Below are 12,806 nucleotides of genomic sequence, written 5' to 3'. Positions count from 1 at the left end.
TCATAGAATCATGAAGATGGAAGGGACCTCCAAGGTCATCTAGTCCAACCCTCATGCAGGAAACTCATAACTAGCTGCCCACCTACATACTAATAGGACATGATAAGAGTAAGATCTTTGCCACATGCTCAAGTTACTCACATTTTTATTTTAAAGCATATAGCTTAAATAATTAGGATTTTTCAAGGGAGGGTTCTGTCGGCATTGGTGTTGATATTGGTGGCATTAGAGCATCCCCCAATTTAAAAAAAATGGTCCTAAACTATTTCTATAATACTGTAGGTTAAGCAAGTTCTCTGAATTCCCGGCTTTCATTCTTTTAAAAAAGTAAGCCAACCTCTCTTGCAGAGATATTAGAAGGAAGAAGGCTCATCTCCATGACGAAAAGGGAATAGAGGGCCATTCCGCACAACTTAAATGTAGCCAAAGTCTTACCTTTTGTAAACGGTATTAATTTAACGTTCCGCATGATGTTGCAAATAAACCATAAAACTCCCGCCAAACTACAGCAATAATAGGAATTTTATAGCGCTTAGGGGGAAATCCAGAAAAGCGGATTCCCCCCAAAAAACCACTACACATCTGAGCACAAGCTGCAACACATCAGCGAAAGACATGTGCATTCTCAAAATAGCGGTAGAATGTCCCTCCCTAGCTCTTGCCCCCGAGCTTCTGGAGGCGCAATTGCCATTTTTCCCCCCTTAAACTGGCAAAAGCAACGAATAAGCAAGGCTTAACCAGCTGACGTCCCTCCACAGAAGTGCTTAACAGTAAAACAAAGCTCCCTTCTGCAATTGTCTTTAAAGTTTCTGAGCACAATACAGCCCCCTGTTCGACACTGCCTGTAATTTTGGCCAGAAATTGTACCCATGGGGGTGATTTTTTTTTTTTACTTGAAGAGCGTGTAAACTTTTAAGCGCCAGCTCCTATGCCAGGGAAAACGGTCTTTCTGAGACATTGAATGAACAAATATTTGTTGCTACTAGTGTTTTTGGGTTTTTAAAAAACAGTTTTTAAAGGGAAAGGGGCTTTTCGGGAGCACGAACACAACAGTTCATTGGCTGTTCTGTTTGATTGACGGCCAGGGGCGGGAAGAAACACAGAAAAATACTGCCTCCTTTGTTGCGATTTCAGCGAGATCGGAAATCTGTGGGGAATGAATAGACCACTACTGGGACTTCAATATTCCACTAGAATCGAAGGTTTGCGGAATGACGAAATTCCACTATTAAATATAGAGTTTCTGCATACTGCAAACATTTAGCAACAATGGTCTTTGTGTGGAATGGCCCAGAGATTTGAGCTTTTTTTCAAGTGTAAACTGGGAATTCAGAGAACACGTTTAAGGTATCATTACAACACTACATTGTTATATTGCTATTTTAGGGTCCTTTAAAACAACAACATTGAAATTGCTCATGGGGGGGGGGGAGTGGTTTAATCAGGATGACAGCCCAGTCATTGAAAAGTGGGATGCAAGGAGGTGAGTCAAATAAATCATATTGTCACGTTTTCTTTGTCCTGCCCACTCCACCCCCCCAAGCCACATTTTGATGACTGACCTGTGGTGGTCAAACCATTCTCTCTCCTCCCTGCCACCCCGAAGACCAGTGATTTCTTTTAATTTTCTTAAACAGCTCTAAAATATTAATATTTTGCTGGAGTGTTGTAACAATAGTCTTAAAAGGGTTTCTGAATTCCCAGCTTTCATTTTTCTTTTTTTCAAAAATAAGTCTCTATCCCTCTTCCCTTGGAGATTTGCCTTTTCCCCTTATATATCCACAAGGGAAGTTGCCGGAGATTTACTTATGTTTAAAGAAAGCCGAGAACATAGAAAACCTCCTAAGGCTCCTGGAATATATATATTTTAGTTCCCTTTTCTAAAATGGCAGGTGGGTGGATTCTGTGATGCCACCAGTGATGACAGGTACCCTCCCTTGAACATCCTCATTATTGAAGGCACATGAAGAAGAGAATAAACTGAGGGCCTTTTCGCACGGGGATCTTTGTTGCAAATTGTTTGCGGAATGAAAAATCGCCATTTAAAATAGTGGAATTCGTCGTTATGCATACCTGCCTTTGTAGTGGAATCAGTTGCGTTTTTTAGCGTTTCCCACAGGCTTCCGGTCTCGGCAGAAATCGCTAGAAAGGAAGCGCTATTGCCAAGCTCGTCCCGCCCCTGGCCGTCAAGCAGCCAATGGGCAGCCGTTAGCATGCTCCCAAACAGCCCCTTTCCCTTTAAGAAAGGTTTTTAAAAAAAAAAACAGACCCATAGCAACGAATCTAGGTAGATTCGTTGCTACGGAGAGACCCATCCAGCTGCCTAATGTGAGCTGTCGTTTGATTGTATGATCGTTGGCACGCTGCCTCGAGTGATAAAAAAAAAATCCCCCCCCCTCTCACGGGCCCGATTTTCGGCTGAATTTATGTGTAAAAAATAAAGGGACTTTATTTCAGCAAACGGGCTTTTATGTGGTTTGTGCTTAGTGACTAAAGGTGAAGGACTGAAGCCAGGGAAGCCTCTAAACAGAAAGAGGCTCGCTGGTGCGTTTATCCCCGCTCGCTCGGAGAAAAAAAAATGGCGATCGCTTCGCCGGAAGTTTGGAGGAGAGAGCCAGGGGGAGGGACTTTGAAGAACCAGCAACAATGGTAACGCACAGGTCTTTAGCGCTACTGTTGCAGATTGGTTGCAGGAGTGTTTCGCTATCCGGAGGGTGAATCCACTTTTCTGGATTCCCCTGAAAGCGCTACAACGAAGCGCTTTTTGCGGGTCGGTTTCAGGATTGTTGCAGATTGTCTACGATGTCGTGGGTTATGGCAAATTAGTAGCGTTTCCAATTAGCAACCATTGTGCTATTTTGAAGCCGTGCGAAATGGCCCTGAGTTCCCCACAGTGAAAATGCATAGGGAGGACAGAGGGGCAGAACAGCCAAGCCTAAATCGGTTCTAATGCTTGTGGATCAACTCCAAGAATATCAGCAATAAGCTTAGCCTGTGGAAATGTTGTGTGTGTGTGTGTGTGTGTGTGTAGGACAAACAGCCAGCAAAAATATTTTATTAAAGGCAGGTGAAGCCCATATTTGCTTCAACGCGAGGAGGCACCTAATTCCATGCTGCAAGATGTTGTCACCGTGAACTTTGCTCAAGGTGTGTTAGCTGTGGGGAAATGTACCACTAGTGGAAATCCCCTTTTGCGAACAGGAAAAAAGATTCCCTATGAAAAGAGGAATGCCCAATGGGACTGAGAGGATCCTACTGCATGGTTTTGCCTTCAGTCTCACTCTCTGGCGTATAAATCCCACCTCCCACATCTTGGCAAAAATCCTCAGAGTGCTTCTTACCCCATCTTCCCCTGCAAGGAATTCAGAACTTCACTAGGTTCTGATCACAACAACCCAGTGAGGTAGGATAGGTTGAGAGGTAGTAATGACTTGTTCAGGGCCACCTAGGGCATTCTGAGAGGTGAAGGAGAGAGTTGAAGGCAACTCTCCCTGGTCCTAATCCAAAATGCTTGTGGTGACACTTTGACTCTGTACCAGGTGTATCCTGTTTGTAGTGGGCAATACTGTGTAGCTTTGTTATTATTTCTAAAGAGCTTTCTAAAGCAAGTCAGATCTCAGAAGCTAAGCAGGGCTGACCCCATCTAGTATTTGGATGGGAGACCTCCTATGAACACTAAGATAAGGTGACCAGAATTAAGGGACCGTAAGGTGGGATGCAGCGCTGTGGTGGCTTAGCGGCAGCCTCCCTCCCTCCAACTGGGCTGTTGCTTTCCATGTGCCTTTCCTGCGAGCCCGTCTTGTGTGCCCGCGCGGCATCGGGCGCAGGTCCGGTGGGGGCGAAGGGCAGGCCTCTGCCTGGCGCACCTGCACAGGCCAACCACAGGGCCAGCCAGGGCAGAGTGCCGCTGCCAGCCATCCTGCTGGCCAGGGGGCAGGAAGAGAGGGAGGCAGGGAGGGAGCTCTGGCTGGTGGGACTTTAAAGGACCCGGGCGGGACCCAGGACGAAGACCTGGAAAGCGTGAGTGTCCCGCAGGAGTCGGGACAGATGGGCAGCTTACACTAAGATCATGACACAGAGGCTGTACAAAACAGAATTATTTAGTGGGCCAAACGAAGTTTTAGTCACCCACTTCAACTCTGGTAGCTCACTGATCTCCATGAAATGCTGCTCCTGGGGGCTGAAGGCCTTGTGTAATGATGTGGGGCAGAGACAGGGTCTGCAGCAGGAAGGGGGAATCGTGCAGTTTAATCTGCACCAAACCCAACATTTCTTAAATTCTTTCCAGACTATGCCGAATTCACACCAACTGCTCCAGTTGCTAGCTCTGTGTTGGGAAATACCATAGGATTTTGGAGGCGGAGCATGTGGAGGGCGGGGTTTGGGAATGGGGAGGAGCTTCAGCAGGGTATGCTGCCATAGAGCCCCATAAGGAAGAAAATGCACCCTATATCTTGGGAGGCAATTGGTTTACATGACTTCCCTCGATCACTGCTAGCCTTCCTTGTTCCAAAACAGCAAACATTTTCTCCAGGCGAACCAATCTCTGTCACCAGGAGATCAGTGGTCGTCTCTCCAGCCACGACCTGGAGGTTGGCAGCCCTGCCAACTGCTCGATGACAACTATTCTTGGTGAGAAATACTGGCTATAAAGAAGAAAATTAACGAAATAGAACATATGCTGGACCTAAGAAAAGGAAAACCTGGTCTGGAAAAAGAAGGGACAGAGCTGATGGGGGCAGTCATGTAAACAAATTGTCTACCGAGAGTTATTTGCTTTCTTATTATATAAAACAGGGATCAGCAGTAGCTTGACTTTGCTTCTGTTCTTTTAAGGACGACTCTGTTCTGCACTGGGTCAGGGGCCGGGCGAAGGTGCTCTGTATTTTGTGCTTACCAATCTGGGTTGGGGTGAGTGTGTTTCAAAGCACATCATGCGATTTGAAGAAGAGGAGCTCTTATTTGTTGATGTTTGGCATCCCTAACTCAAAGTGGTCATCATGGCTGTTTTCTGCTAGGACTCTCTATGACCGCATTGCAGGAGCAAGTGGAGTGCACAGATGTCTTTTCACATCCCCCTTCTTCAGATTCCCTCATGTCACTGGGATTATTTTTAAAGAGTTTGGAAGATGCACTTTGGGCCCCCTCTGTGAGAACTTTTTGTTGGAATATGCAAGATCTGCAGTGGGCATGATGGAGCAGTCCTGCAGGGGGCGATGGAGATATGCATTCAGCATAGTTAGATAAGAAACTTGTTGGTGATTTTTCAAATAGTCTCCTCCAATGTCCTGACTAGCTCTTTGGAGACTTCCTGCTTTTTGAGCACAATTTATCCCTGCTTGCCTCTGGGGCAGCAATTGAACCAAGAATGTCGACAGACAACAGGTAGACTGAGAGTTAGGTCTCTTCTCTCCCTTTTCTTTTCTGAATACAAACTCTTTTATTTTTTAAGCAGCCTGGTGCTTGATCTCTCTGCCTATTCAGTCTCTTCCAACACAAACATTACCCTACACATTATTTTGCTTCTGACTCTCAGGGCTCGTGCATCCATAGAGAGGGTTTGTGACTGCATGTATAGAACAGTGCTTCTGTTTCCTGCCAAGAGCAGGTACCTTTGCTGCTGAGCACATCTCCTGCAGCCCTGGCTTCAGCTTTCCTGCTCAAAGCAAGAGGCACTTCTCAGCTGAACATGGCATCTCCTCCTGAGGACATACTTCTCTCAAAACTTTACAGACACACAGACACACAATGTTTAACACGTTCCTACTCACTATTCTCTTGTGACCAGTGATCCAAGTTTAGTGGGAAAGAGTTGCTAGAGTCATTACTTTTCTAAAATAAAAACCCTGCAGAATTAACAAGATGGAAAAGCTAAACAATTGTGTGAAGCTTCTACACAGCTGAAGCAGGGAGAGCCACAAACGTTCTGCACAAACTGGCTGCCACAGAGTAAATACAGAATCAAAATCATGCCCAGCATGAAACTGACCGATAAGGAGAGACCAACTGTGCTGCATCAAAAATAAATAAATAAAAATTAATTCAGTGCTGCGGCACGACATGGTTTTACTCAATGGTATACGAAACAGATACTCTGCAATTCCCAAGAGAAACTGGGAAGGGAAAAAAACCTGTGCATAGTGCAGGCACTGAATTCAAACTAAACCCAAACCGACTTGAATTCAGTGATAACCAGAAGTAAGTTAGGCATGCATGAAACGCATTGAAGACCTAAATGAAAGTACGTGGGTTTGCACATCCAATAGGAATATACAGCAAGGTGGGAGAAAGAGGTCAAGGTCCAAGAGAGCAAAGAAAGCAGAGAATGGGCCTGATTAGTCACAGGAGTAGCACATATTTTGTGTCTGCAGCAACTGTCAAATTCCACTGCAAACGGGAGGGAGCCTCTGTAGGATTCATAAATGTGAACTTGGAATTAGGTGAGTAATTTCAGCTCACCCTTAAATTTTCATTCTCTTTCCCTAACTAACACACAGTAAACTATCTTTAACAAATCCTTTTAAAAATGTATGCAAATACGGTTCACTTGACTAATTCAATTTATTCATACATTGACCCAAAATGGAGCTAGATGGGCATAGAATTTTCAAGGGAGGGAGGGAGGGAGGGGATTGGTGTCATTGTCTTCTCCACAATCACTGGACAGATTGTCTTCTCCATAATCTGGATCCTGTTGTATGGTGCCAGAGTTTAATCATTCTCCTACTTATAAGAATGGGAGGAAGGTGAACATGGGATTATGAAATATCGCTAGACTGCATCTCTTGTAATCTTTGTACTTTAGGGTTTTTTTTGCAGTCTCATTTTCCTTGTAAGTTTCCCTTTCTGGGGGGGGGTCATTTCACATGTGCTTTTCTCCTTTTAGTAGTCACTTTGATATTACACCAGCTCTGTAGATTCAAACTGCAGGGTTTTATGCCAGACATAAACCAGTACAATATTGAATTGGCCACTAGAGGGAGCAGAACACATGCTGAACAGACCATGGCCCTACCAAAGGAATTTATAAGTGAGGAAAGTGAGAATGTAAATCCCCCACACCTGGTGATTATGGTGTAATCCTAAGAATGGTTACACCTTTCTAAACCCATTAAATTGAAACGCTTTAGATTGGTGGTTCCCAACCACCGGGCCGCGTCCTGGTGCTGGGACGCAAAGGCCCTGTCAGTGGGCCGCGGCTCCCTCTCCCTGCAGGGCTGCGCCGGGCCGTGCATGCGCGTTTGCCCTCCCCACTGCCGCCAGTCCGCAGCCTGAAGAAGGTTGCAGACCACTGATATAAAGGATGGAGCCGTATAGTTTTATGGTGCTCCAGAGGTTCGGACTAGAACCAGTGGGATGAAATTAACTCCAAAGAACTTTCGGCTAAACATCCGGAAGAAGTACCTGACAGTTTTATGTATGTATGTATGCATGCATGCATGTATTTATTTATAGTGGTTCCTATGGATTTTTTTGGGGGTGTTTTGGGTAGGGGCATCATTTGGGGTCACTGTGGGTGGACAGGTAGTTGTGAATTTCCTGCACTGTGCAGGGGTTCCCAATCTATGATTCTGTGATGTCAATCCTGGACACTAGTATGGTGCAAATTAATTTTTGTCACTGTGTGCCTGTCAACACCCCCCCCCCCCAAAAAAAAAATTGTCCTTCAATCTTGAGTCTGTTAGGATGCCACACTCTTCACTGCAGGCTCGATTGGAGCAGACAGGATCATTCCTAACTTTCCTGACCGTTTACCACTTTCTGGAGAACAGAGTAAGAGCAAAAGCACTGCCTTATTAAATGACCACGCCCCCCCCCCGGTTGTCCTAAACACAGCTGGACAGCAGGTTTAATTTTAGATTCCCTTTGACGGGCAGGCTTAAAAGTTTTCCTGGCTTTTGTCAGTTTGCATCACAAAGCTCACATTGTTTAAAGGCAGTGCATTATTTCTGGCCCGCGTGACTCACAGAGCCGAGACGCTCACAGGGAGCGCTCAAGAAATGTGTACGTTATTGCCTCTATTTTCATGGCATGGGAATTGCTGCTGAAGGGGCTAATCACCAGGTACGGGGGATTTGCTTCATCAATTTGCAAATTAGGAGTAAGCGATCAAATAGCTTCTTGCAGCTCTCAGTCGCGTGGCTCCCACTGACTTTAAATGGGAGTTTTTGCCATGAAATCATAATATTCATACAGCTGTACAGCAGCTTTATTCTCGAGGAAAACCAAACAACGCCACACGCTTAACTTGCCCGGGTACAACCCATTCAGACTATTCTTGGTTTGTGGAAATAAAACTGAGCGGGGAGGGGGGGGGGAGAGTCTAGGATGGAGTCTCTGTTCTGCCAGAGTAAAAAAATACTGCAAAAGGTTTGGGAACCTGAAGGATGTTTACATGACAAAATGTAAGTTGTTTAAATGGTTCTTCTGCTTTCCCTAGAGCATGCTGGGAAGTGTAGTCATATGAGGTAGGGGAAAGACCTCTAATTGAGATCCTCACCAAACTACGTCTCAAGATGCTGTGGGGGAAATGATGATTATTAATCTGGTGTACAGTCAGGGTAAGTTTGTAGCTAGGTTGGCCAGTCTCCAAGTCAACTCTTTTACCCTTGAGAAAACCCAGAAACATTCTTCAGGCTTCGAGAAACCCCAGATGTGACACAATCATGCAGAATACAGTTAGGAAGCAGTGCAGTGTACATACCGAGGCCACTCCCCTTCCCACCCCTTCCAGGCCCACTGTTGGCCATTTTGGGAGTGAGTGGGTCAACATGACCATATATGGTCATAAAGGTAAAGGTATCCCCTGTGCAAGCACCGAGTCATGTATGACCCTTGGGGTGATGCCCTCTAGCGTTCTCTTGGCAGACACAATACGGGGTGGCCTTGCCATCCCCATATCACCTGTTAAATGTTTAATACATTAATATATGTAAAATTAATTAACTCCCACCCATTGAGGAAACCCTTCCAGGGCCTTCAAGAAACCCCCGTGTCACACCTTTGTGTATATTTCTTTTTTAAAAAAAACCCTCCAGACTAGATCCAGAGTTTTCCCCCTTGTTTTAATTTTTTGTAATACTTAAAAAAAATCTGCTGCTGTTTAAAGTGAGAGTTATGTCCTCAGATTCATAGACTTAAGTATTCTCCAGCCTCATTACTTAAGAGTTTCTCCACATAGAATTGCCATAAACTGGAAACTTTAGATGCGAATCACGCGCCGCACCAAGTAATGGCTATCACCATTCCTCCAGCATACAGGACATGGATCTCCAGTCTTGCTGAGGTTGTAGGCACCTCTGGAATGTTGAAAATCAGGCCAAGATGCCTCCACAAGATGGCGTCCCAAGGAGGAAATCGCAAAATGGCTGCCATGCTTCCCAAGAAGAAGAAGTCAGTCTGTCTGTAAATGCCCAACGTATCCTTAAGATTTAGGGCACTCTAGTTAATGTAGTGTAGTTGCCTATGATGGTGTCCTTGTTTCCCTTCGGCACTGGAGAGTTTATACTGATATCTGGTGGCTGCTTTGCTCTTGCAAGACATCTCTGCTCTATTGTTAATTCGTGCAAGACCACAACCGAGCTGCACCCTTGGGGAAAAGGCACGGTCTTGTTACTGGACTCTTCCTCCAGCCTCTTTCTAGGGACTCTACATGGAGACTTTTATTTCTTTCAGCCGCATTCCGCTTAATGTGAGTTTGAAGAGTGTCTGTGCCTTTTGCAGGACAAGTTGGAGTGCTTGAATAAAATATTTATCAGAGAAAGAAGAGCCATGGTAAACTCGCTTGCGAACAGGGTGCACCTTTGCCTCAGGCCAAGAAGAGCTGGTGTGAAGCACAGGAACAAATTGTGAAATGTTTGTAAATCACAAGGCAAGCATCCTCCGACGACAGCGGCAGCTGCTTCCAAACGGTTTCTCGCTGAACATGCAAAGGCAATGCCTCCCAAGTTCTTCAGAAGCACCTGTGTTCCAAGGAGGTAGGCAAAAGCCGGGTTTGGCTTCTTGTTTGGGGGAAGAGATGCATCAGAAAAGCAGCAAACGGGCTCTGGGGTGGATGGTGTGTTGAAGCTTACTGATTTAGAAGGCTCTAGACAGGGGTAGTCAAACTGCGGCCTTCCAGATGTCCATGGACTACAATTGCCATGAGCCCCTGCCAGCGAATGCTGGCAGGGGCTCATGGCAATTGTAGTCCATGGACATCTGGAGGGCCGTAGTTTGACTACCCCTTCAGTCTAGCAAGAAGTGTGTATGAGCGCGGAGGCCCTGCTGCAGATCAAGGAAACAGATTGACCACCGCTTCATTCTCAGGTTGAAGCTGAGAAGATGCTGGAGATCCGTAACGGGATCGGCTATTGTTTGTATTAAGATGAGACATGAGATGGAGGCTGCAACTCAGGGGAGAGTGCTGAATCTTTGCTGCCCTACCATTTCCCCAGTTGCAGAACTAACCCTTCACTGCCTTGATCAGCTGCCTTGATTGGGAAAACAAATCAATACCTGTATCCTTTTCCTATCGCGGGAAACAGGGTAGTGATGGTGATGGGAAAATATATTGAGACACACACAGTCTTGAAATGGAGACTTACATAAAAGTGCGGGCAAAACTTCATTCCCATGCTGTCCCTTATCTTTCCTGTTTATGGCACTCCACTGTTAGAGTGATTAGCAGATTTTTAGATGGCTCTAACAGAGCAGTTCCCTGTAGGCTAAAACCCCCGTTCCTACATGCTTGCATTTCACATCTTAAGAAGCTTTCTTATGGAGTTGCTTTTCTCCTGAGCCAGTCTACTGGTCCACTAGGTGAACATTATCTCCTTTGACTGATGGAAGTTCCCTTAGGACTCAAAGAAGCTTGCTTTTGGCATTCTTACAAGTGAAATATTTTGCAGTAGCTTGGCAGAGTCACATGTTATGGAGTGCTGTGGTCCCTACTCTGTGCAACAATTAAACATGAGGTGGTTAAACTTATCAGTTTAAAACATTTCTATCCCACCTTAGTCTCCTAAGAGACAAGACAACGGAATCTCCTCAACCCTTGTGTGTGGTGCTTGATTCAGATTTGGAAAAGGATTCAAACTTCCCTCCTGCGCCATCTCCCCAAGCTGAAATTGCATCCCTTGGAACCATTCCAGCTTGGCAAAAAGGTGGTGGTGGTGGAGATACTGAAACCCATTCTCCGCTTGGGCTGCGGTCCCAGTCGGAATCAGGCACCATGCATGTGGGAGCTGAGGAGAATATTCAACTAATGTGCACCCCCCCACCCGAAATAAATACTTTTTCAGTATTTCTATTTCTATAGCTGACCTGAATAAAAGCCCAATTTTTCCAGCTTTTACTCAGGCCTACTCAGCTGTACTGATCAGCTGTCCACTAGCTTCTAAGCGGGAGGCATAGAAAGGGATAGTTGAAATGGCTGTTAGCCCTTTAAACCTAAACAAAAACAATATAAACAACCTAAACAAAAACAACCACCCCGTATTGAGTCTGCCATGAAAATGCTAGAGGGCGTCACCCCAAGGGTCGGACATGACTTGGTGCTTGCACAGGGGATACCTTTATGTATGTTTGTGTGTATATATACACACACACACATAAACATTCAGTTTTTTATGAAGAGCATTTTACAAGGAAAACTTTGTTAAACATTAATGTTGAACAAAACAGGGAAAACCACATTCATCTTTATCTATAAAAGTAACAAGGTTGTTCTATCTCCTCACCTACCAGTTTTACAGGTCTGCTGGTCAGCTGTTCAGTTTAAATGGGCAGCAGCCATTTCAACTGTCCCGAGGAGTCAAACTGGACTTCCTTGCAGACACCAAGCCCAACCCAGGGAGGGAGTTCTCTCTTCGAGATCAGCTGTTTGCCGGGCATTTAAATAGACCTCAGTAAATGCCTCAGAGCTCGAAAAATTTGTCTTTCCCAAATATTTTCTAAACCCCAGTGTCATACAAGTATTTGGATTCAGGAATATCGGGAAATATATGTATTTTGGGGGTGCAATCTACCCAAACACTCAAAATACAAGGTTTTGTTTCCACGTGCCTTCCTTCAACTCATGCCTGGTTGCTTACACAGCTTGGGGACTTCAAACATGGGCATAAAAGCAGCTCTGCTGTCCCTCATCAGGACTGTTTACAAGGGAAGTTTGCTGCAAAAGTTCAGGTTGCTGTTTCTCAAACTCAGCAGGGAGAGCACAGAGCTTGTGTGGTGTTTTTGAACATGTACAGAGCTAGTTTTTCTTAATCAGAAGGAGCACAAGAGACTCCAGGACAGTAGAAGCACAATATTGATTGGCAAGACCTGAGCTGGTCTCTTCCTTTGATGATTAATTCAGTGAATGAAAATGCGTAAGAACGGCCTTGCTTTGCTGCCTGGAATTTGATGCACTGGAAACAGAGAATCGTGCCGAGGAAACAGAATATTTTGCTGTGGAACAGAGAAAAAGCAGGAGCCCTTCAAAAGCACGGCATAACCTAACACTACACATCCCATCATTACAACAAAAAGACATGGTTAGTAGTTATAGTTATCAGGGGACCTGAAAAAATGCATTCGGTCCCATTGATAAATGTACAAGAGGTAGGGAATTAGGAGGAAAATGCACCTTTGCCCTTAGGGTTGCCAACTCCAGGTTTGGAAAACCCTGGGGAATTTGGGGGTGGAGCCAGTTGAGGGCGGAGTTCGGGGAGGGGCTTCAATGGGGTACAGTTTACCTTCAAGTGGAAAGAAAAGGTCAGTCACAGCACCCTGTACCAGGCATACAGAGATTGTCATACACATTATGAAGGACCACAGGTTGGGGA

Source organism: Paroedura picta, chromosome 9, assembly GCF_049243985.1.
Source record: "Paroedura picta isolate Pp20150507F chromosome 9, Ppicta_v3.0, whole genome shotgun sequence".
NCBI lineage: Eukaryota > Metazoa > Chordata > Lepidosauria > Squamata > Gekkonidae > Paroedura > Paroedura picta.
Note: the sequence above shows the minus strand (reverse complement) of the source record.